The sequence below is a fragment of the Pelobates fuscus genome, chromosome 6 (genome assembly GCF_036172605.1).
Source record: "Pelobates fuscus isolate aPelFus1 chromosome 6, aPelFus1.pri, whole genome shotgun sequence".
In the NCBI taxonomy this organism is placed as follows: Eukaryota; Metazoa; Chordata; class Amphibia; order Anura; family Pelobatidae; genus Pelobates; species Pelobates fuscus.
In genome coordinates, this window is record NC_086322.1 from 237,551,856 (window position 1) to 237,576,646 (window position 24,791).

At 44.6% G+C, this 24,791-nt stretch overlaps 1 protein-coding gene and 1 long non-coding RNA gene across 4 annotated transcripts in view; one reads left to right on the forward strand and one right to left on the reverse strand.

Moving 5' to 3' along the window:
• ZNF385C (zinc finger protein 385C) overlaps nt 1–24,791 on the reverse strand; it is an 845,536-nt gene that overhangs the window by 272,421 nt on the left and 548,324 nt on the right. The window lies entirely within an intron of this gene.
• LOC134614765 (uncharacterized) lies at nt 19,631–20,049 on the forward strand. The gene is made up of 2 exons (XR_010091271.1): nt 19,631–19,717; nt 19,919–20,049. It is a non-coding gene; the product is annotated as an uncharacterized LOC134614765 (long non-coding RNA).

Here is a 24,791-nt window from a genome sequence, read left to right on the forward strand (position 1 = left end):
AGGTCAAATAAATTTGTGAATCCAGACAATTGAGCTGAGACCAAATAATAGATATATATTTCAAACAATATGAAAACACTTCCTACACTGAGTAGATGACCCTTCATTAAAATTACAATATACATTGCAACTGCTGTTTCTCAAGTTCACTTTGACCAGCATGGTTTATTTAACTGTCAGCTTATCACTTTAAATCTTTGGTTAGCACTGACTGCCACATGTGGAACCTATAAGCTAATTGCATACAACTCATGTTCATAGCGGTTAGTGTTACGTTCTGTAAATCACACATGACTCCTTAAGTTTTATATTCGTCATGGCATGATTTGGTGGTGATACCGGAGAAACTGACGGAAGCCAAGCACAGAGAGATGGACACAGGTTTCTTCAGGAAGGAAGAGATTCTTTATTCGATTCACCGAACGGGACTCAGAGGGACTAATGTCACCAAAATACAACAAGATCTGAGCCCCGGACAATAGTGTAGGCTCCTTATATAGGCATGCAACTCCTCCCATAATAAGCTCCACCCACACATACTCTTACCCAATCAATCGAACAAGAACTAACTTCCTGTTTGACCACATGGCTTGCCCAGCACAATGGAGGAGGGGAATACTACATCCTGTATTCTCGCACGTGCTCCGTACACTACTGATTGTATCTTTGCCACGTGCAACCAACCGACCGATACACCAGTATATGCACGTACACATGCCACGTGGTAATCTCGGCCTATTAAATTTATTTTCACCGAGATTCCACCACATTCCCCCCTTTGATGCTTCTGATATTTTCACAATTCCAGAGGCATCACTTAACCGTAGTTTGCATATACCTCAGGTTGCCATGAACCAGACCAGACTTTGCGATTCCCTAAAAACATGAATCCCTCAACATTCCTCTTCCTGTACTGGTTCTCCCTGATTTAGAGCCTCATATCTATATATAGCCATTATCTGTGCAGCAGCCTTTCTCTCTGCTATATTTTCTATAATGCCCTGCACAGATCTAACTACCAAAGGAACAAGACATGGCAGGAGAAGACACAACATTAAGATTAGCATGACTCCACCTACCAATGCCTTAAGTCCTCCAAACTGCTCATACCAGTTACCAAACCAACTACTTGGATTATACCCTTTCCATACCTGAGTAGGCACATGCGCTAGTTTAACCATATGGCTAGTAAGCTCAGCTATTGCTTGCCCTTCATCATCTATTTGAAGACAGCAATTGCTTAGGTTAAACTTCCCACATACACCTCCCTCTACTGCCAATAGGTAATCCAAAGCTAATCTATTTTGGTAAACGGCTGTCCTCATCCTAGTATTATGCTTCGCTAGGAGATTGAGCGCTTGCGATGTCTCATTGGTAATTATCTCAACCACTGCCTGTAAACTTATAATACGGTTGAGCATATATATTGGGGTTCTATATCCAAAAGTACCATCCTCTGCCCATGTAGCTGGCCCATAATAATCTATAATACGCTGGGGAGGCCATTCATTATCTTCCCAGGTACCTATCTCTAGGGGTCCTCTTTTCTTCCTATGATTCACATCATATACTTTAACTCCCAAAGTCTCTCCTGTTTCAATAGGCAACAAGAAGAAGGATGGTTTGAGCATACCTAACACACATACCCCTTCCCAGTCCTGTGGTAACTCCGAATAGGCTTTCTTACCACAGATCCAGTACAAATTTGCTGGGGCTTTCCAACTAGATGTAATAGATAGATCAAACCACACGTCCTTTAAATTGGTATAACTTGCAAACGGGTTAGGTGGTTCTGAGACATTTGAAGCCGACCACCAGGTTGTATTCTTTGTATTATCATCATAAGCTTTTTGCCCTAGACAAGTCAGTTCTCCTACAGATGTATTAAACATTATTCCTTTCCTTGCTATACAAACATAACCTATAATGGAGGTCTTTAATCGACACTCAGATTTACCTCTAACACTCATTTGATAATCGGCTTGAGAAGATATTATTTGTTCAATTGTCTCAGAACCAGAATACATTACCTCCTTTGCTTCCCAGGGCCATTGGTCTCCCATATTAGTACCTCCACACACATAGCAGTTGGTCACAATACTCTCAGCTAGATCAATAAACAGGTTTTTAGCATTATGGGGGATCTTATTTTCTACACTCATCTCTTCATAAAAAGAATGGAAAACCTGATGAGTTTGGGATGCTACGGTCTCGGTCTCTATTCATATAAATAATATTGTCCCAGGATCCAAACCCGTCCCATATATCTGAAACCCAAATAAGTTTCCGAACCTATCTATAAATTGTTCAGGATTATTAATAAGTATATGGACTGGGTTACATTCCATAGACTTACAATATGGTTTGGTAGGCAACTTAGTAACAATCATATCCCTATCTACTGTCTGTCCCCAAGTTGCCCACCCTACACAAGACCAATATGGACAATAATTATAATCCTTATGTCACGTCTAAACATTTGTTATGAAGGAACACAACTGCAGATTTCTTTATAGTTTGAATATTTATTATAAAAAGTAAAAGGTATTGACTTTAATTCCAATTACAGGTACTGTAGCTTTAAGTAGTAAACGATAACTGAAGTCCACAATTATATGCACTGTAGCTTTAAGTAGTAAACGATAACTGAAGTCCACAATTATATGCACTGTAGCTTTAAGTAGTAAACGGTGACTGAATCAGAAAGAGTCCTTTAGTAGTATTAATTAATTAGGTGATAAGAAGTTACAATAGCTGTTCCATAGACTTTAACTGAAGTAAGACAGATGCAGCTAACTGAGACAAAGTATGAGTTGAAGTTAGCTGTAACGGGTTTGTTTTAACGTAGGACTTTGGAGACAGGAAATAACAGCTTTGAGATGCAACGCTTATCACAGGGGTTTTACTTAGCTTCCGGCACATAGAACACTGGTTCCCGAGATCTCCTCAGAGGCGGTTTATCCTGAATGGTGAGAGTTCAGCTTTAGTCGTGGATGAGGAAAGGTGAAGGGAACTTGAAGTCTTCCAGTCCGGTCCGGTAACAGAGGGCTTTCACAACGATGTTGCAGCCGGTTCGTGAGTACGGAACGTAGTTCAATAATCCAGCGTCGATCAGCTGGTGCGGTCAGATTAAATAGGGAGACCGTGTCATAAAGAGGTGTGGCTAAGCTCCGTGGAACCAGGAAGTAAGAGGATATCATAATTAAGGCATGACAGTATCCCCTCCTTAATGAGCAACCTCTGGGTGCTATTGACTAGGCTTAGAAGGGTAACGTTTCTGAAATTTGGAAATTAATTTGTCAGCATGAACGACAGAGGAGTTTTCCCATGTATCTTCATCAACTCCATATCCTTTCCATCTGATGAGGTATTGTAAGGAGCCACGATGGATCCTTGAATCCAGTATACTTTGAATTTCGTATTCTTCTTCACCCTGGACCAATATGGGATCAGGAGAAGTAGTGACATTTCTTTGGAAAGGGTCAGGATGATGAGGCTTCAACAAGGACACATGAAAAACAGGATGTAGCTTTAAAGTTGGTGGAAGTTTCAATTTAACAACATTACGGTTGATAACCGATATTATTGGAAAAGGACCAAGAAAAAGAGAACTTAACTTCTTTGATGGACGATTTGTAGAGATGTTCTTTGAAGATAGCCAGACAAGATCACCGATTTTATAAGAAGGTGAAGGTTGTCTTTTTGTATCAAAAAACTTCTTTTGATTGGAGGAGGCCGATTCCAGATTTTCATGTAATTTCTTGAATAAAGAGGACATATGATTGGATCTTTGGCATTCAGAACAAGATTTGACATAAGATTCAATAGTTTGGTCTTGACGAGGCCACCAATAGTATCTTTTAGACAATTCAAGGGTCTTTTTTATACCTGGATGACCTGCCAGAGGAGAATCATGAATAAATTCGAGTACTTTAATTCTGAAAGAGGGAGGTACGTAAATCCGGTCTTTGAAATAGTAGAGACCGTTTTTCTTGGATAATTTCATTGATTTAGGAAGTTCGAGAGCATCTTCACTGAGATCTTTAATGTCATCAATAAGAGAAGATAAGATTCCAATGACTTTAGGCGAAGGAGGTTCAATTTTTGTGTCTTTATGGATCCTGGAGAGGGCATCAGCCTTTTTGTTTCTAGACCCAGGTCTAAAGACGATTTGGAAGTTGAACCGGGAAAAAAGGAGATTCCATCTTACTTGTCGAGCAGACAGTGTTTTATTGGAGTGAAGATATTCGAGATTTTTATGGTCAGTATAAATGATTAAAGAGTTCTGAGCGCCTTCAAGAAGGTGTCTCCAGGTTTCTAAAGCCACTTTGATACTTAATAATTCTTTTTCTCCTGTAGGATAATTCTTTTCGGCAGGAGATAATGATCGTGAGAAGAAGGCGACAGGATGAAGAAGTTCTTGAGGAGTTTTGTGTTGAGAAAGGACAGCTCCAATTGCAATTTCCGAAGCATCCGTTTCAAGGACATAAAGATATGAAGGATTTGGAAGTTGAAGAACAGGAGCTGTTGTAAACTTTCTCTTTAATTCATTGAAGGCAGTTTGAGCCTTCTCGTTCCAATTGAAGGGATGTTTTTTACTGTTAAGTTGATTGAGTGGGTGAGCTATCTCAGAGTAGTTTTTAATAAATTTTCTGTAGAAATTGGCGAACCCTAGAAATCGCTGTAATTCTTTTACTGTAGCGGGAACAGGCCAGTTGATAATACAATCGACTTTTGAATTATCCATAGGGGCACCAGGTATGAGGTCTATAGGCCAATCGTAGGAACGATGAGGTGGGAGCGTTTCAGCTTCTTTTTTACTGAATACGTCTGAAAAGTCTGAATAACAAGAAGGTATCGTTGGTTCTTTGGAGATCTGAAGAATAGGAATTTGCTGTAAACATGTTTCTTTACAATAATGTGAGTTAAAGGTGATAGAGAAAGGAGACCATGAAATTTGAGGGTTGTGGTTCCTTAACCAGTTGATCCCTATTATAACGGGATAGAGAGGTGATGGAATAACATCAAATACTAGAAATTCAGTATGAATATGATTGGTGGTTACCTTTAGAGGGATGGTTTCATGAAGAATCGGTCCCGAGGAGATAAAGGAGCCGTCAATCACTTTAATAGGAACAGAAATGGCTTTTTGAACACAAGGAATTTTATTCTTTGTTACAAAGGTTGAATCGATGAATACTCCATTTGCACCTGAATCGATGATAGCTTCAGTAACAATTCTCACCTTATCCCACTGTATTACAAGGGATATAGGTGTGAACGGAGTGGTCGGTGTTGAGGGGAGTGCACTGAAGATCGCAGAGGTATAGGCTTGTCTACCGGCCCTTGTCCGTTTTAATAAGGGACAATCAGAGACCAGATGATCTTGAGAGGCACAATACATGCATAGGTTTAATTGACGTCTTTGGTTCTTCTCTTCAGGAGTGAGAGGACTTCTTATTACCCCTATTTCCATAGGTTCGATTGGTTCGGATGGGTTGTCAGGAGGCTTTGGAGGATGAAATGAAGTATTTTCTGGAGCTTTTGAGGGAGTAAAAGGTTTACGGTCTTTAGAATGAAAAAGGGCTTTTTCTGCCTTTCTTTCTCTTAATCTTCTGTCAATGCTGATTGATAAGTGAATTAGAGCGTTCAAAGTAGTAGGAAGTTATGTTCTAGACAGTTCATCTTTTACAGCTTCAGATAACCCAATACGAAATTGGTTGCGCAATGTGATGTCGTTCCATTGCGTTTCTACAGCCCATCTTTTAAATTCAGCAATGTAATCTTCAACGGGTCTATTTCTTTGTTGCAGAGTTCTGATTGTTAAATCAGCTGTAGCTTGTTTGTTAGGATCTTCATAGAGAAGAGACATGGCTTCAAAAAATTCATCCAGTGAGTCTAAGATGGGGTCGTCGTTTTCCAGAAAGGAATGGGCCCATGACATAGGTTCACCTCTTAGAAAGGAAATAACCGAACACACTTTAGTTCTTTCTGTAGGATAAGATCTGGGTTTCAAAGCAATTAATAATTTGCAGGTGTTGAGGAACTCCCTGTATTTTGAACGATCTCCAGAGAACTTTTCTGGGTTACATACAGCAGGATCACTAGCCGAGTGCAGAACAGTATGAGGAGTATGAGTTTGTAGATCTCTGACATAAGTGAGAATTCTTTCGTTAGTAACTTGCAGGTCTTGCACACCTTGGGCTAGTGTATCAACTCTTTGATTCAGCGTAGTTATAGTAGAATCGAAATCTGCTGGATCCATTACAATGGCTGGATTATTCTGTCACGTCTAAACATTTGTTATGAAGGAACACAACTGCAGATTTCTTTATAGTTTGAATATTTATTATAAAAAGTAAAAGGTATTGACTTTAATTCCAATTACAGGTACTGTAGCTTTAAGTAGTAAACGATAACTGAAGTCCACAATTATATGCACTGTAGCTTTAAGTAGTAAACGATAACTGAAGTCCACAATTATATGCACTGTAGCTTTAAGTAGTAAACGGTGACTGAATCAGAAAGAGTCCTTTAGTAGTATTAATTAATTAGGTGATAAGAAGTTACAATAGCTGTTCCATAGACTTTAACTGAAGTAAGACAGATGCAGCTAACTGAGACAAAGTATGAGTTGAAGTTAGCTGTAACGGGTTTGTTTTAACGTAGGACTTTGGAGACAGGAAATAACAGCTTTGAGATGCAACGCTTATCACAGGGGTTTTACTTAGCTTCCGGCACATAGAACACTGGTTCCCGAGATCTCCTCAGAGGCGGTTTATCCTGAATGGTGAGAGTTCAGCTTTAGTCGTGGATGAGGAAAGGTGAAGGGAACTTGAAGTCTTCCAGTCCGGTCCGGTAACAGAGGGCTTTCACAACGATGTTGCAGCCGGTTCGTGAGTACGGAACGTAGTTCGATAATCCAGCGTCGATCAGCTGGTGCGGTCAGATTAAATAGGGAGACCGTGTCATAAAGAGGTGTGGCTAAGCTCCGTGGAACCAGGAAGTAAGAGGATATCATAATTAAGGCATGACACCTTATCTGGGCATTATCTGGACTACTTGTTTCTACTACTGGGGCAAATATACTTATCATTGGACCCATACGCTCTTTCCCATTTAAGATCCCCGCATACATTCCACGGTTTTCTACCACTTGATATCGCCTTACATGCATCAAATAGCAGAACACCAGAAGAATGTACGGTTTCTAATACTGTCTTGTTTATTAGGGTCCCCTGTGAGTCTCCATTCCGGAGGGTCAACCAAATTGTACGGGGTTGATACTCTGGATTGAAGCACTTAGGTTCTCCTACTCCTAAATGGCATACACTATAATCTATACCTAAGTATCTACACCTAGATACATATCCTTTACACTCATATTGTGAATGCCAAATAAGGGTCTGGGAAATATGATTACCTGTTATAGTAGTCTTAATGCAAACCTCACAGCTAGGTGTGTCGGTACCTCTACCTTCCTGAATAATTAAAAACACAAATATATACATTATCAGGTGCATCTCTCTTGACGTCTTCATCCTCATTCTTCGTCTGTGCGATGGCACCTCAGCTTCCAGGATGTAAGGGCTGCAAGGAATGGAGTTCTGCAGGTCCTCTCTTCCCTTCACAGAGGTCCCTTCAAGACACTCTGGCTATGTCACGTGGGTAAGTGGTCAGGCTTTATTATGGCCGTCAAAACACTTACTTGCTGATCTCTTTAAACACACTTGAAATCCCGATATCTCCTCGTCACTCTGACTGAGTCGTGTGCTTTAACCGGATCTTGCAGGGATTCTCTGGATCTGGTGTAACTTGCCAAGAATCTACTGATGCTGGTTTAACCCTGGAGTGATGAATCAACAGAGTCACTTCGGCCACCTTTATAGCTGTAGGGGTAGACAAAAGAACAACATAGGGACCCCTCCACTTAGGCCCCAACGGTACACTGTTCCACTCTTTTATCCATACTTGATCTCCTGGATGATAACTATGAACAGGGGGATAAATATTCACAGGTAATCTATCTTGTACCCATTTTTGTACCTCCTCCATAGTTTTACCCAACTCTACAACCTGCTGCCGGGTAATTCCTTCTCCCAACTGACTCAAATCCCCCCTTAAGTTACCAAGTACGGGAGGTGGACGCCCATACATGATTTCAAAAGGTGAGAGACCCATCCTTCTGGTAGGTGTACTACGAATACGCAACAGAGCTATGGGCAAAAGAACATTCCACTTAAGCTGAGTCTCTTGACACATCTTTGCCAATTGGTTCTTAATAGTTCTATTCATCCTTTCTACTTTCCCAGAGCTCTGAGGTCTATATGCCGTATGAAGCTTCCACTTAATACCAAGCATATGAGTCAGTTGTTGTAGGCACTGGTGAACAAAGGCTGGACCATTATCCGATCCTATAGAACATGGTAGTCCATATCGGGGTATTATTTCTCGCAACAGGAATCGCACAAATTCTCCTGCTTTCTCTGTACGAGTAGGACATGCTTCTACCCAACCTGAGTAGGTACACACAATTACTAGTAGGTAGCGATGTCCACCGGATTTAGGCATTACCGTATAGTCTATTTGAAGATCGGACATAGGGAGTCCCCCCATATACTGGACTCCCGGTGGTTTCACTGGTCCTTGCCTTGCGTTATTCTTGGCACATATCACACATCTTCGTACAATGGCTTGAGTCAAGTTGGACAATCTTGGTATGTAGAAATGTTTTCTGAGAGATTCTTCCATACTATCTCTTCCAGAATGTGTCCCGTTATGATAGTTCTGGACAATTTCTACAGCTAGTGATGCTGGGATAACTATTCTTCCATCTTCTAACTGATACCAATTGTTCTCCAGGTACTTCCCAGCTTCAGTCTTTAACCACTCTTCTTCTTGAGCTGTATAAACTGGAGTCCACTGAGACAGTGGGGTCGGTATAAGAGCAGTTATATGTTCCACATACTCCTCTCTTCCTGATTCAGCGGCACGCTTAGCTGCATTATCTGCCATCCGATTTCCTTTGGTTACATCACCATCTCCTTTCAGATGCGCCCGACAATGTATGATACCAACCTCTTTCGGTTCCCACACGGCTTCCAGTAGTTGAAATATCTCAGCTGCGTACTTGATTTCTTTACCCTCTGAGTTCAATAATCCTCTTTTTTTATACAAAGCTCCGTGGGCATGAGTGGTTAAAAACGCATACTTGGAATCCGTGTAGATGTTCACTCTTAAACCTTCAGCCAATTGTAACGCTCGTGTGAGTGCAATTAGTTCTGCCTTCTGTCCCGATGTTCCTTTTGACAATGGCCGAGCTTCTATCACCTTGTCTATGGTTGTTACTGCATATCCTGCATAGCGAATCCCTTCTTTCACATAACTACTGCCGTCCGTATAGTACTGGACATCAGGGTTCTGAATGGGAAAGTCACGAATGTCTGGTCTACTTGAGAACACTTCATCCATCACCTCCAGGCAATCATGTTGACTCTCACTAGGCTGTGGCAAAAGGGTAGCTGGATTTAAGGTGCTAACAGTCTCTAGGTGCACTCTCGGGTTCTCACACAACATAGCTTGATACTTAGTCATGTGGCTGTTACTAAACCAATGATTGCCTTTAGAGTCTAGCAATGTTTGTACTGCGTGCGGGACTCGCACATAGAGTTCCTGACCCAGAGTAAGTTTATCAGCTTCGGCTACCAGCAGAGCGGCAGCAGCTACGGCTCTTAGACAAGGTGGAAGACCACTGGCCACTGCATCCAGTTGTTTGGACATATATGCAACAGGTCGTTGCCATGATCCCAAGTACTGTGTCAATACTCCCACAGCCATTCTTCTTTGCTCATGTACATATAAGTAGAATGGGCGTGTATGATCAGGTAGATCTAATGCTGGGGCACTCATCAAAGCCTTCTTCACATCTTCAAATGCCTTTTGCTGTTCAGGGGTCCACAGGAAGGGATCGTGTTCTGTACCTTTTATAGCTGCATAAAGAGGTTTCGCCAATATCGCATAACTGGGAATCCACATCCTACAGAAGCCTGCTGCCCCCAAGAATTCCCGCACTTGTCTTCTATTCTTGGGTATTGGTATTTGGCATACAGCTTCTTTTCTCTGTGGCCCCATTATCCTTTGACCTTCAGAGATATGGAATCCCAGATACTTGACAGTTGGCTGACACAACTGAGCTTTCTTCCTGGACACCTTGTATCCTGCCTTCCAGAGAATGTGTAGTAAATCATGTGTTGCTTGCTGACATATTTCTCTTGTAACTGCCGCTATCAACAAATCATCTACGTATTGCAATAGTACACACTCTCCTGGGATGGACTTGAAATCCAGTAAGTCTTGACTTAAAGCTGATCCAAATAGGGTAGGTGAATTTTTAAACCCTTGGGGCAGCCTTGTCCAAGTCATCTGGCGCTTCGAGCCCGTTACAGCATTTTCCCATTGGAATGCGAAGATACACTGGCCTTCCGCAGCAATTTGAAGGCAAAAGAAGGCATCTTTGAGATCTAGGACAGTAAAATAGGTAGCCCCGACCGGAATTAAAGCAAGCAGGTTATATGGATTGGGCACAACTGGGTGTATACTTACGACCGCATCATTGACTGCTCTCAAGTCCTGCACAGGGCGATACTCATCTGTACCAGGCTTTTGAACAGGCAACAATGGGGTGTTCCAGGGGGAAGTACAGAATTTTAGGATACCATACCTTATGAACTTATCCAAATATGATTGTATATTCTTCTTGGCCTTTTGTGGGATATGATATTGTCTTAAGCTCACTGGATAAACCCCAAGTTTCAGTTCAATTCGAATTGGTGGAATATTGCGAGCAAGTCCTGGTGGGTTGTTCTCTGCCCATACTCCTGGTATATTGAACAAGGATTCATCACTCTTAGGGTTTTGGCTAGTCAACACTGTATAAAGTCGCCACTCTTCTTCCTTTGGTACAGATATTGTCATTATACCTGAAGTTCCATTGAACTTTAAAGATGTTGTTCCATTAGGTAGAAATGTTATCTGTGCTTGTAGTTTTGACAACAAATCACGTCCTAGCAGTTGGACTGGACATTCAGGCATATAAATGAATTGATATTTCACTACGTGGCCTCCCAATGTACAGAGTCGACTTTTAAGAACCGGTTTAGCAGCACTCCTTCCAGTTGCTCCTATTACGGTGATAGTTCTTCCAGATGGAGGAGCAACTAGGTCAGTCACCACCGAATGTTCAGCACCAGTATCAATCATGAAAGCACTCCTTTTTCCCCCTATTGCTACATCGACCATAGCCTCCGCTCGGCCAAGGGGGATGGAGCCCGGTCGGTATCAATAGTCCTCCATGACTGTGTAAGCCAACCCCACAAAGTCCCTATCTTCTCTATCTCGGGGTCTCTGAGCTGCTGGATAGTACCTGTCTCCACTAACACTTCCTCTATTATTACCACTATTCCCTCCAGGACCTCCTCTACCTCTCGCTCTGCCTCTATAATTACTATATCCTGCCCCAGGTCTGTCTCTCTCATACTGTTCCCTTTGTGGACACTCACTTCTCCAATGCCCTTCTTCCCTACAATACGCGCATTGATTCCTACTCAAGGGTTCCCTATTCCATTTATTCTCGCCTTTATCCGTTCCCCTATACACTTCCTTTTCACTTCTATCTACGCCTGCGATAGCTACCGCTAGCATATCTGCTTTTCTACGCATCTTACGCTCTTCCTCCTTCTTTGTCTCTGTCTCCCTATTCATGTATACCTTATTTCCTACCTCCATTAGTTGGGTTATGGACATCCCTACAAACCCTAACTTTTAACTTTTCTAACTTTTGTAGCTTGCGCTTTATATCTCCGTAGGCTTGTCTGACAAAGGCAGAGTTAACCATCCGGGAATTCTCAGGAGCCTCTGGATTAAAGGGGGTATACAAACGGTATGCCTCCAATAATCGGTCATAAAAGACACTGGGCGATTCATCACATTTCTGTAATACCTCAGGCGTCTTAGACATGTTAATCGCCTTCTTCCCTCCAGCTTTCATGCCAGCAATAATAGCGTCCCTGTAAGCTTTTAAATGGACCATGTCTGCGCCATTGACATTCCAATTTGGACCGGTGTTTGGATAATGGGCTGCGGCCCATGCTGCTGGGTTGGCCTGATTTTGTGTACGGGCCACTTCTTCCAGCGCTTTAATTGCCGCTTGATTTATTCTTGTCCTTTCCTCATTATTAAACAATGTCATCAACAATTGCTGGCAATCAGCCCAAGTGGGATTATGTGTCTGGACTATAGAGGTAAACAAATCCGTCATGGCTTGAGGCTTTTCGGTGTAAGAGGAGTTATGGGTCTTCCAATTAAATAGATCAGTGGTTGTAAAAGGGACATAGACGTAGACTGGATCAGCATATTGTATCTGGCCGTCACCGTTAATGTGTGTCGGGCCAGGAGTCAATCGAAGAGGCATCTGATAATGTCGGGGTTGTAGGGTACCAGTCATTTGTCGGGTTAGTATGGGGCTTCGTTGAGATGCGTCAGTTAGGGGTTCCGGTCGAGGGATAGTAAGACAAGGGGATGGGGACGCTTTACTAAGGGGAAGGTTGGTAAGTAAAATATTCCGGGCCAGGCTAGGAGGAGCCTGACCGGAAACTAGATATGGCGCCAAATCTGGGTAAGTGGAGTTAATGGAGGTAGGTACCGGAAGGGGAGGGTTTAAAACAAGGGGGTTGGGCTCTGAGCTAGAGGAAGGAGTAGGTGGGGACAACGGGGCAAGGGGAGGAGCGTTTCCAACAGCACCTCCTCTTCCGGTGGAGGAGGAGTAAGGGGGCGGCATGGGGATCTCAGACTCAGGGGGCGTGTCCAAAATGGGCGTGATTACGGTCTTAGTGGACAAGCGAGTCCTGGCCACCATGAGGTGACATTGTTCCTCGTGGCATACTCTGATCCATTTTGGCGAGTCATTTACGGCCTGCCTCCAACAGTCAATATATGGAAACTGGACGTAAAGTTCAGGCCTACCTGATACAGCCACGTGTACACGCTGTACCAGATTAGGATCCAAACTGCCACGTGGTGGCCATGCGGCAACCAAAGTAGGCCATTCCCTACTACATAAAGTAGTCAGGCGTGCTGGAGACATCTTTACCCCAAAATCACATACAGTATATCCCTTTTTAAAGTTTTTTATCATACATCCTAAGGGATCCAAAACCGTTGAATCTGACGCGCCCATACTTAACTGTAACGGATCACCTGGCACCCCGACCGGGTACCTCCGTTAATGGATGCTCCTAGTGCTTCCTGAGGACTCCAAGCACTCTGGCAGACACCATAATCACCGAATCCGAGAAACCTTTAAATTCTCCCAAGCGTATGAATGCTGTAGACCATTGAATAGGAACCATACGAATAGGCTTGTACTCCTAGCAGTCAACTGGAACAGCATACAATAAATCCTTCCCCCAATAATGAGACGACACATCACTTTGAGGTTAAAACAGGAACTCTGGACTGTCTCATCCAGCCTGGCTTTTATTACAATAATACACATACAGTCCACACCCAGGGGGAGGCATAAAATAACCAATCACATACATGGTTCAGCCCACACATCCCCTCCCCTCAGATAACATTAAACCCAATTATCCGGTACACTTTTCCAGCCAAGTTCTGGATGTACCCCAAAACCAGGGGGTACACCTTTAAATCCAGCATCGATGGATAGCCCTTATTCAGGGGGACAACATATCCAAAATTCAAGTTATTCGGATGAATGGTTCGGGAGATATGAGGTTCCAAAGATTTGACCGACCGCATGGGTAAAGTATCCGAAAACAGTTCCATGCATTTTGGCCCTGCGGTCGGTCACAAACAAGGGAATGAAAACAGACGAATTGCCTGTGTTATAGAGCCTGGAGAGGGTTTGAATGAATTCCCTTGTTTGTGGGGTTCTTTCTACCGAACGGCGGGTCATTCGGTAGTTTCTATACGAATTTCTGGAAGTATGGAGGTCTCAGCGGTGTTTGCCTAGTCAAGTGTCCGATTTTAGTTCCAGACACTCGACGGCAAAACACCGCTGTTCGGTAGTTTAAGATGGCCGCCGCCACGTGTTTGTTTCCCGAATGGCGGCCACCCAGAGGACAAAGAGTACATTACACTGATTGCCAATTACCCGTTTGCAACATTGTTGCAAACTGTAATTGGAGGCACACTTAGTCCTGGGTGGTCTGGTTGTTCGGTAGTTTCACTCAATATAATGAATGGAGTGATTCTACCGAACAATCAGATGAATGCTGCATACATATCACCCAGGTTAAACTTAACACATGAATACATATACAATATTACAGGCAGTACACTAGAATATGCTTCACAGTCTTAAAGGGACAGTAGTCCCAAAAGTCCCAATCTGTCCATCGCTGATTTTAAAGGGCCAGTAGCAGCAATATAAAGTACAATATGCCCCAAATAACCCAGGGCCATAGTCAGCAGGTAGGAGGCTAGCAAACAGGCTTCTCCAGGGCCCAGTGGCGAGGTTGGTTTCGCCACATTTCTCCCCTTTTCCAAACAGACTAACAGGGTACCTGACCTCTTGCCGGTCAGTGCCCTTGTTAGTCCAGCAGCCCACCCACAAAACAGAAACAGCAGTACAGCCCACCCACAATAAATGGTTACTACACCTGAGTAAGAGAAAAACTTGTCCCGGTCCAGGTGCCTCACCATGGCTGTGTGGGGGACTGGTAGGCTGTTTTGGTGGGTTGCTGAGTGGGCAGAGCCCAGCGGTACTCTGCCCTGGTGCCAGCACTACCCCGGGAGTAGTCTGGTTGGAGCCTTGCTGGAGACAGACTGTCTCCCCTTTAGATGCACAGCTCTGCTGCCAGAGGGGGAGACCGACTGTCTCCCCTTGAGTTACACCGCTCTGCTGCTGGAGACCGACTGTCTCCCCTTGAGTTACACAGCTCTGCTGCTGGAGACCGACTGTCTCCCCTTTAGTTACACAGCTCTGCTGCTGGAGACAGACTGTCTCCCCTTTGGCTAAACAGCCCTGTTGTGGGGGGGCAGGACCGACCGTCCCTACCCCCTGTGCTGGAATTGCAGAGACCACGGTCCCATCTGCACAGGTGTGGGGCTTACAGTCTCCCCCTGGTACATTAAGCTGCCGCTGGGGAGAGGTGGTAACCAGCTCCTCTCCCATTAGAACACTCTGCCCATCGATGATCCACCGCTGGGGAGAGGTGGTAACAATCTCCTCTCCCATTAGAACACTCTGCCCATTGATGATCTGCCGCTGGGGAGAGGTGGTAACAATCTCCTCTCCCATGCCTACTTTCAGTCTTTGTGGAGGGAGACCGACTGTCTCTCCTCCCAATTCAGTGTCCTGCTGCTGGGGAATAGAGACTGGGCTCTCTATTCCCAAACAATCACGCTGCTGCTGGGGGGTAGGACCAACTACCTCTGCCCCCTGTAACTCAGCCTGCCGCTGGGGAATGGAGACTGGGCTCCCAATTCCCTGCAATTCACACTGCCGCTGGGGAGTGGAGACTGGGCTCCCAATTCCCAATAAATCACGCTGCTGCTGGGGGGTAGGACCCACTACCTCTGCCCCCTGTAACTCGGGCGCAGAGACCACGGTCCCATCTGCACTGGTTTGGGGCTTACTGTCTCCCCTTGGTGTGCTAAGCTGCCGCTGGGGAGAGGGAATAACAAACTCCTCTCCCTTACACACCTTCAACCGCTGGGGAGAGGGGATAACAGGCTCCTCTCCCTGCACCGTAGACTGCCGCTGGGGAGCAAGAACGGCACCTTCAGCTCCCTGTAACGCACACTGCCGCTGGGGATCTGGGCCGACTGCCCACCATCCCTGTAGGGCCGGTAGAGAGACCGCAGTCCCATCTCCACCTGCCATCTGTGGGTCTTCCCAGGACCAATCCGTGAGGCCCCTCAACATTTGTGAGTAAGGGCCACCTGCTTCCCCACCTGGCAACTCTGGCTGCTGCTGGGGATCTGGGCCGGCTGCCCAGCATCCCGGTGGAGTGACCTTGGTCCCATCTCTACCTGCCTGTTGTGGTTCCTCACAGGACCAGTCTATGAGGACCCCCACTTCGGGTTCCTCCCGCCGCCTCAGGGAAAGACGGCTAACCTCCTCGGATGCAGCCTCTACCCGGCTGCTGTAACGCTCCTGCTGCTGAGCATACTTCCTCTCTTTTGCCAACCGGAATTCTCGGTCCAGCCTTGTGTTTCGCTCAGCCATGACCTGGTTCCAGATCACCCGGCGTGTCTCCATGGGTATATCATCCCCATACTCGGCCACTCGCTGCCTCACCTCGGCCAGCCAATCATCTCCAGAGCCAGAACCTTCCATACTTGTCTGCTCCCAGGGGCGCTGCACGACTGCTAGCGTTGCCCTCAATTTGTAAATCCAAACGAACTGTGTCTCCGAGCTGCTTTACCTCACACTAGGACGCCATCCCACCGCTGCCACCAATGTAACGGATCACCTGGCACCCCGACCGGGTACCTCCGTTAATGGATGCTCCTAGTGCTTCCTGAGGACTCCAAGCACTCTGGCAGACACCATAATCACCGAATCCGAGAAACCTTTAAATTCTCCCAAGCGTATGAATGCTGTAGACCATTGAATAGGAACCATACGAATAGGCTTGTACTCCTAGCAGTCAACTGGAACAGCATACAATAAATCCTTCCCCCAATAATGAGACGACACATCACTTTGAGGTTAAAACAGGAACTCTGGACTGTCTCATCCAGCCTGGCTTTTATTACAATAATACACATACAGTCCACACCCAGGGGGAGGCATAAAATAACCAATCACATACATGGTTCAGCCCACACATCCCCTCCCCTCAGATAACATTAAACCCAATTATCCGGTACACTTTTCCAGCCAAGTTCTGGATGTACCCCAAAACCAGGGGGTACACCTTTAAATCCAGCATCGATGGATAGCCCTTATTCAGGGGGACAACATATCCAAAATTCAAGTTATTCGGATGAATGGTTCGGGAGATATGAGGTTCCAAAGATTTGACCGACCGCATGGGTAAAGTATCCGAAAACAGTTCCATGCATTTTGGCCCTGCGGTCGGTCACAAACAAGGGAATGAAAACAGACGAATTGCCTGTGTTATAGAGCCTGGAGAGGGTTTGAATGAATTCCCTTGTTTGTGGGGTTCTTTCTACCGAACGGCGGGTCATTCGGTAGTTTCTATACGAATTTCTGGAAGTATGGAGGTCTCAGCGGTGTTTGCCTAGTCAAGTGTCCGATTTTAGTTCCAGACACTCGACGGCAAAACACCGCTGTTCGGTAGTTTAAGATGGCCGCCGCCACGTGTTTGTTTCCCGAATGGCGGCCACCCAGAGGACAAAGAGTACATTACACTGATTGCCAATTACCCGTTTGCAACATTGTTGCAAACTGTAATTGGAGGCACACTTAGTCCTGGGTGGTCTGGTTGTTCGGTAGTTTCACTCAATATAATGAATGGAGTGATTCTACCGAACAATCAGATGAATGCTGCATACATATCACCCAGGTTAAACTTAACACATGAATACATATACAATATTACAGGCAGTACACTAGAATATGCTTCACAGTCTTAAAGGGACAGTAGTCCCAAAAGTCCCAATCTGTCCATCGCTGATTTTAAAGGGCCAGTAGCAGCAATATAAAGTACAATATGCCCCAAATAACCCAGGGGCCATAGTCAGCAGGTAGGAGGCTAGCAAACAGGCTTCTCCAGGGCCCAGTGGCGAGGTTGGTTTCGCCACATTAACAATGAAGCGTCGTCTCCAACAAAAACTAAACAAACACTCTCCCAATGGTCACACCCATTCCCTCGGCAACAGCACCACGTGGTACAGTTACTAAGCGAAACGCACACAACAAAACACTCAGGGAATTCCCGTACACACACAGCTGTTACACCAGTCATTAAATAACTAATACTGTGCCCTTTGGCGAAACTATACAGTCACCCACACTATAATTCCCTATATCTGAATTACCCGTCTATTACCCGTCTACCCCAGTAACATCGTCTTTACAAACAGTAGTTATAGTACGGTTAGCATTGGTTAGAGTACAATTTAAAGTCACAGTTCAATTAGTAGTGGTTATGGTGTTAAACATACAACATAGACGACAGTTATTAGTACTTATTCACAGTATCAGTAATTATACATGGTTATGGTACCGTGCGCTATAATACAGTTACACACTATTCACACTCTCGCTAGACGGCAGAGCTCACGCTATCTAGCAAGATATACACGCTACTACAACAATCTTTAGCACATTTACAATTCCCAACTAATCTATTGGCCAGTACCTTGATGGACTACCTAAAACTATCTACATACGTTTTGGTTAGCCACACTGCCCAAGCACCACATATAGCGAACTAGAGGGCGGAATTTACAACAGTACCCTCTTAGTCTATCTACTCTATCAATAGTCTAGTGGGTTCCAAATTTACACGCCTTCCCACTTAGCCAAGATAGGTTGAGATCTAGCGAACCGAATTTACACAGGCGCCGCTTAGTCTCCCGGTCCCTCCGACCTAGCGAACGTAATATACACCCTAGAATGCTAGTCTAGACAAGACACCGGTGTCCGGCTAGGGCTATTTACACCAGAACCCCGCCTGACTCCAAACCAAAATTAAACGGGCTGACTACAGGGCGTTTAATTGAGCGGTGTGCCTTCGCTCCTTCCCTCCACTGGAGGGGGCAGATTCCAAATAACCCCTTATGGGCCTACCGCACAATCGGTATCCAATACCCCTAGTGGGTCCACCGTCTAAAACAGCGGTCGTCTTACCTCCTCGTTCCTGAACCTGAGTTCACACTCATCGACGGGGACACCCCAGCACTTACTACGTAGAGGCCGATGATCTCCTGGACAACAAACCAGTGGCGCCGAGACGAAGGGAGGTCCACGCAGAAGTTCAGGGGTGCAGCCGTAGAGAACGTGGGCAAAGATAGACCGTCTCACGCCTCTGCTTCTCAGCTACCGTTGAACGATGAGCTTCCTGGCCAATGCACCAAATGATACCGGAGAAACTGACGGAAGCCAAGCACAGAGAGATGGACACAGGTTTCTTCAGGAAGGAAGAGATTCTTTATTCGATTCACCGAACGGGACTCAGAGGGACTAATGTCACCAAAATACAACAAGATCTGAGCCCCGGACAATAGTGTAGGCTCCTTATATAGGCATGTAACTCCTCCCATAATAAGCTCCACCCACACATACTCTTACCCAATCAATCGAACAAGAACTAACTTCCTGTTTGACCACATGGCTTGCCCAGCACAATGGAGGAGGGGAATACTATATCCTGTATCCTTGCACATGCTCCGTACACTACTGATTGTATCTTTGCCACGTGCAGCCAATCGACCGATACACCAGTATATGCACGTACACATGCCACGTGGTAATCTCTGCCTACTAAATTCATTTTCACCGCGATTCCACCACAGTGGGAGTGTAACTGTCCTCTTATTACTTAAATCTTTGTTTAGCACTGACTGCCACAGGTGGAACCTTTCCTCTTGTTTCCCTGGGGAATGTTTGAGCAGAAGACTCAGCATTCAGATGCAAAGCAAGCCAGCAGCACCTCGTGGGAAGAAAATTGTCACTGAGGTTTCCTAAAGTTTAAGTGCACCCCTTGGCAAGCGGAGCGCGGTACGCAGTAAAAGTGTATTGTTTATAATAGTATATATCTTCTTAGGCATAAATTGTGTCCATGCTGTTAGTCAAAATCTTTGTATATAGTTTGTATTTCTCAGATGTTTAATGTAATATCAATGTGTGCAGATAACTGAACTCCACATTTGTAATCCCCTTTTTGGTGATCTCTGTAAAATGTATTCTGTCATTTTACAGTTTTCACGGTGCTCGATACTTGGTGCTTATGGTTCACGATGCTCAAGGTGTTAAAGAGATTAATGTTGGTGGTGTTCAACCCTCCTGCACACCCTTGATGCAAAAGAATAAAAGTACTGCACTTGTCAAAAGCTTTCCTCTCCTCTAGTTATTTACTTGATGCCAAAGGTGCCGCAACCGTTTGTCTCATACTCCAGGAATAAAAAGCACCAACCTTAGAAGCCTGCAAACTCCAATATTATTTTTTTTTTCAATTTGACAATTTTTATTTTTCAAAAAGGTGGGATCTGGGTTAGGGTTACAGAAAGGAAAAGGGGGGGGTGGGGGGAAGGGTTTGCAAAGGTATCACATTAGAGACATTAGAAACATCTCACTGAAGACGGCACAACAAATACACGTTGCAGCATTGTATAATAGCATAGTCTAATCATTCCTCCAATATTATTTAACACACAACACAATATGCTCTCCTGGCTGTACATTTCAGGGGATTTATGCAATACATACATATAATACATGCACAATGGTGTACATACGATCCATGGGGCCCGGTACGAAAACTGATCCATGGCCCCTCCCTCCCCCACCATTCACCTCCACACTGGAAATCCCATATACATGCCTCCCAACAGTCCTGCTTTGTGCGGGACAGGACGATTTTTGGTTGCCAATCCTGCTGTCCTGCCAAGCACTACCTCTGAGCGATTTGCTAGGGGCAAGAGTTGGTAGGTATGTAAACATATACATTATATTTATGTCATTATAAGCGCACAGAAATAATGATGCATACATACTCCACCAAAAACAAGGGAAAAGGGCTGCACACAGGGGGGACATACAGACACATACATACACGCAAAATTGTCACCCTCCTATTGCCTACCTTGTAGGTGGGTGCAGGAGGGGGACTTTCCCGGGGTCCAGTGGCTCAGGCTGATGGGAGGAAGTGACTGGGGCAGTCACTTCCTCCCAGCGTCTGACATCATCAGAGGGGGCCCGGTCACGCTGTTAAAGCGCAGCACTGACCTGGCCCCCTGGAAATTCATCTCCATTGGGTGGTCCTAACAGCATGGGCAACCCGATGGGCCCTTTCAGTGCGGTTAGCGGGCACCCAGTCACAGGATTCCGCCAGGTGGCCGGGCCCCCTGGAGTGACAGGCCCGGTCGCAGCTGCGACTCCTGTATGAACACCACTGTACTGTACATAGACACAGCCTGCTGAACACACACTGACAGCCTGCTGAATACACAAACAGACTGTTAAATACACACAGACTGCTGATTACATAAACACAGATTGTTAAAAAAAATCTGCATGTTTATTCAGCACACACCCAGACTACTGAATACATACACAGATAAGACTGCTGCATACATACAGACTGCTTAACACACACACACATACTGCTGAATATACACGGGCTGCTGAACAGACACAAACATGTATTCTTGACTCTATAGTGTTAAAATCACTATCTAGCCTCCCTGTCCCCTTGCCCTCTTAAACATAGTAAAATCTTTTTTCCCAGTCTGCTGATGCTGGCTTTGCCCCTGACCTGCCTCCTTGACTGACATAATCAGAAATGATGATCTCATCCAATCACAATGCGTTTCCATAGGAAAGCATTGGATTGGCTAAGATTGTCAATTCTGATGATCTTAGCCAAGGAGGCAGGCTAAGGAGTGGACTCAAACACCACTCTGGCCAATCAGCATCTTCTCATACAGATGCATTGAATAAATGCATATCTTTGAGGAAAGGTCAGTGTCTCCATGCAATGAAGACAATGAATGTCCAGGATGTCATTGTGACATTACAGAGGCACAACATTGCAGAGTAATAACAAATAGGGGGCACACAGCTTACTTTTGGACCTTTTTCTTGGTTCTTTAAAGCCCAGTAAATGCACTCTATTTATACTTGTTTCCTAATTCACTAGCCTACCAACACACACCTAAGCCTATTTATACCGTTGACATCTCTTACTTGCCTTGTTGTGGTCTTTGCAGCCAGAGAGTGCATTCCTATAGTTCTGATGTTTCTGACTTTGGCATTTTATCTTATTTATCCGTTACTCTAGCATCCTTCACCCATGGCTTTGTATTTGGTTTATCCATTACTTTGGTATCCTTGACCGTTGCCTTTGTTCTACGATTATCCTTCCGTCTCTTTACTGACCTTCACCTGTCTGACTATTCTCTATCTACGTTAAGTCCGGCCACCCTAAGGTCCAGTAATACGTCTTTGTGTATAGGAAAAGGGTTCTATAGTTTGTGTGTGGGTATTCGTCCCAGTAATGTAAACATAACCACTGCCTTTTCTCTAAAATGACAGTGTTTACAGAAAAAAGCCTGCAGGGACTGACTATACTCACCAGAACAACTACATTCATAACTAGTTACATAGCTAAAAAGAGACTTGCATCCATCAAGTTCAGCCTTCCTCACATATGTTTTTGCTGTTGGTCCAAAAGAAGGCAAAAAACCCAGTCTGAAACGCTTCCAATTTTGCAACAAACTAGGAAAAATATCCTTCTTTACCCCAAAATAGCAGTCTCCTTGGATCAAGCAGCTATTATCCCACTAATTAGAAATTATATCCCCGTATGTTATGTTTTTGCAAGTATTTATCCAATTGCTGTTGGATACAACATTAAGTAAACTGTAAACTGTGTCAACATATATGTGGCAATAACACAGCCAGGCACAATAACAAATCCTACAACATAAAGGGATCATATTCATGCACATCTGCACGAATGATCACACATTTCAATGGGGATCCGAACTTTTGGGCACAAAAATGGCTCTAAAAAACTCCTGGAAAGGGCTAGAGGGCTGCAAAAGGAAGTAACATGGGGGTAAGAGTAGGACAAGTGCCCTGCAAACAAATGTGGACAGGGAAATCACTTAAAATAACATACAATACCAAAAAAATTAAAATACAGCTGAACCATAAAATAGCACTAGATGGAATCTTTTTAGCTTTGATTTTAGCTTTGGAAGAACATTAATCAAAATCTAAAGCATGGCTGTCAGGAGGATCACCAGAATTATCCATTTGAGAGAGGGTTGGAGTGCAGGGTATTCTCTTTCATTGTTCAAACTGAGCTCAACTCCTGATGCATGGAGAAAAGGCCTTCACAAGCCTCTGCTATTGTGTACATAGTTTATACTAAGTTACCCATAGGTTGAGGAGGCGGTGACCGTGGCGATTTAGGTGGAAGCGGTGGTGGAGGAGGAGGAGGTAGCCAACACTGTTTTTTATTTGTTTTTGTTTTTTTGTTTTTTATTGGGGTAGCCCCAAAAATATTGGGACATATAAAAAAAGAAACATCTACGGTGCATTTCTTGCAGTCCAATAACGCCATCAGGTTTTTAAAACTGTCCATCTCCACCAGACGGAATGACAGCATTTCAAAGGCCACAAATATTGAAATGCTGGCATTCAGGGCCAGGGATCGCGGGTGGCTAAGGGGGTACTTCCTCTTTCTCTCCAGTGTTTGGGACATGGACAGCTGAACGCTTCCATGGGACAGTGTGGAGATGCTGGACAATTGTGTACCTGGCCTATGCTGGTGCAGGAACCCACCCTCCTAGCCATTTGTGAATGACTGGCCTGATAACCGTGGAAATGACCCCTCTTCCTCCTCCTCTTCCTCCTGTGCCACATCCTCTTCCATCATCACCTGAAGCTTTTTTCACGGAGACATAGAAGCGGGATAGTAAGGCTGAGAACGGCTTCTGGTTCATGTTGGTGGAGTACTCAAAACAGCGCAACATGGCGCACAAGTGTCACATGGAGGCCCACTCATTGGTGGTGAAGTGGTGCTGTTCCGCAGAGCGATTGACCCATGCGTGCTGCAGCTGAAACTCCACTATCGCCAGCTGCTGCTCGCACAGTCTCTCCAGCATGTGCAAGGTGGAGTTCCACCTTGTGGGCATGTCGCATATGAGGCGGTGAGCGGGAAGGCCAAATTAACGCTGCAGCGCAGACAGGCGAGCAGCAGCAGGGTGAGAACGCCGAAAGCGCGCACAGCCGCTACAGTGAATGTCACATCCTGTTCCAAGTTGCGGATCAGTCTGGTGATGGCTTCTGGTATCCAGTACTCTTTTTACTGAAGCTGCATCAGGGTCCTGGTATGTGGCCGCACAAACGCTGGTGCTCAAAACCAGGGGAACAAACAGGGAGTAACGAAAGAGCCACAAGAAAAGTACACTTTTAGAGAACGGGGGGTAACCCCAAAAGTAACATAGCAAAAAGAGGGCAAAAAGTGTACCAATGTATACTGAGTCATTGCTCAAATATGCGTAGATTCAGAGAGGGCTACGGTAAGCTATACAGAGTATTCAACTGTAAGACAAGGTCTACCCTTGGTCAATTGCTCAGCAAAATAAGCAAAGAAAAACAAATAAATTTTATTAATTGATATTTAAACCACAACGTGCTAGTGTACAAAAGTGTAAACCTAAAATGGTGATACCTGAAAACCCAACATAGGTGTAATAAATAAATAAAATGAAAAAAATGAAAAAAATGAAAAAAGAAAAAATCTCAGCCAGGACCTATATATCTATATATCGTAAAAATATTATTATCAGGACTGGTGAGTGGTCCCCAGGCCGCTTGGTAGGTATGAGAAAATCTCAAAACCTTTCTTGCGGCAGCACAAGGTAGTGCGTATAAAGTAGGGGGACCAGGCCAGTATGATAAGGCTCAGTCCTGAGTAAAGAATATATAGGTAGGGATAGAAAGAGAAAGGAGCACTTTCTCCCCGTACATACGGAAAGTTAGTGGCGGTCACGGCTGTATAATATGTCACAGTGTAACTGGAATTAGTAATTATTCATGAACTGGTAGTTAGCAACTTCGT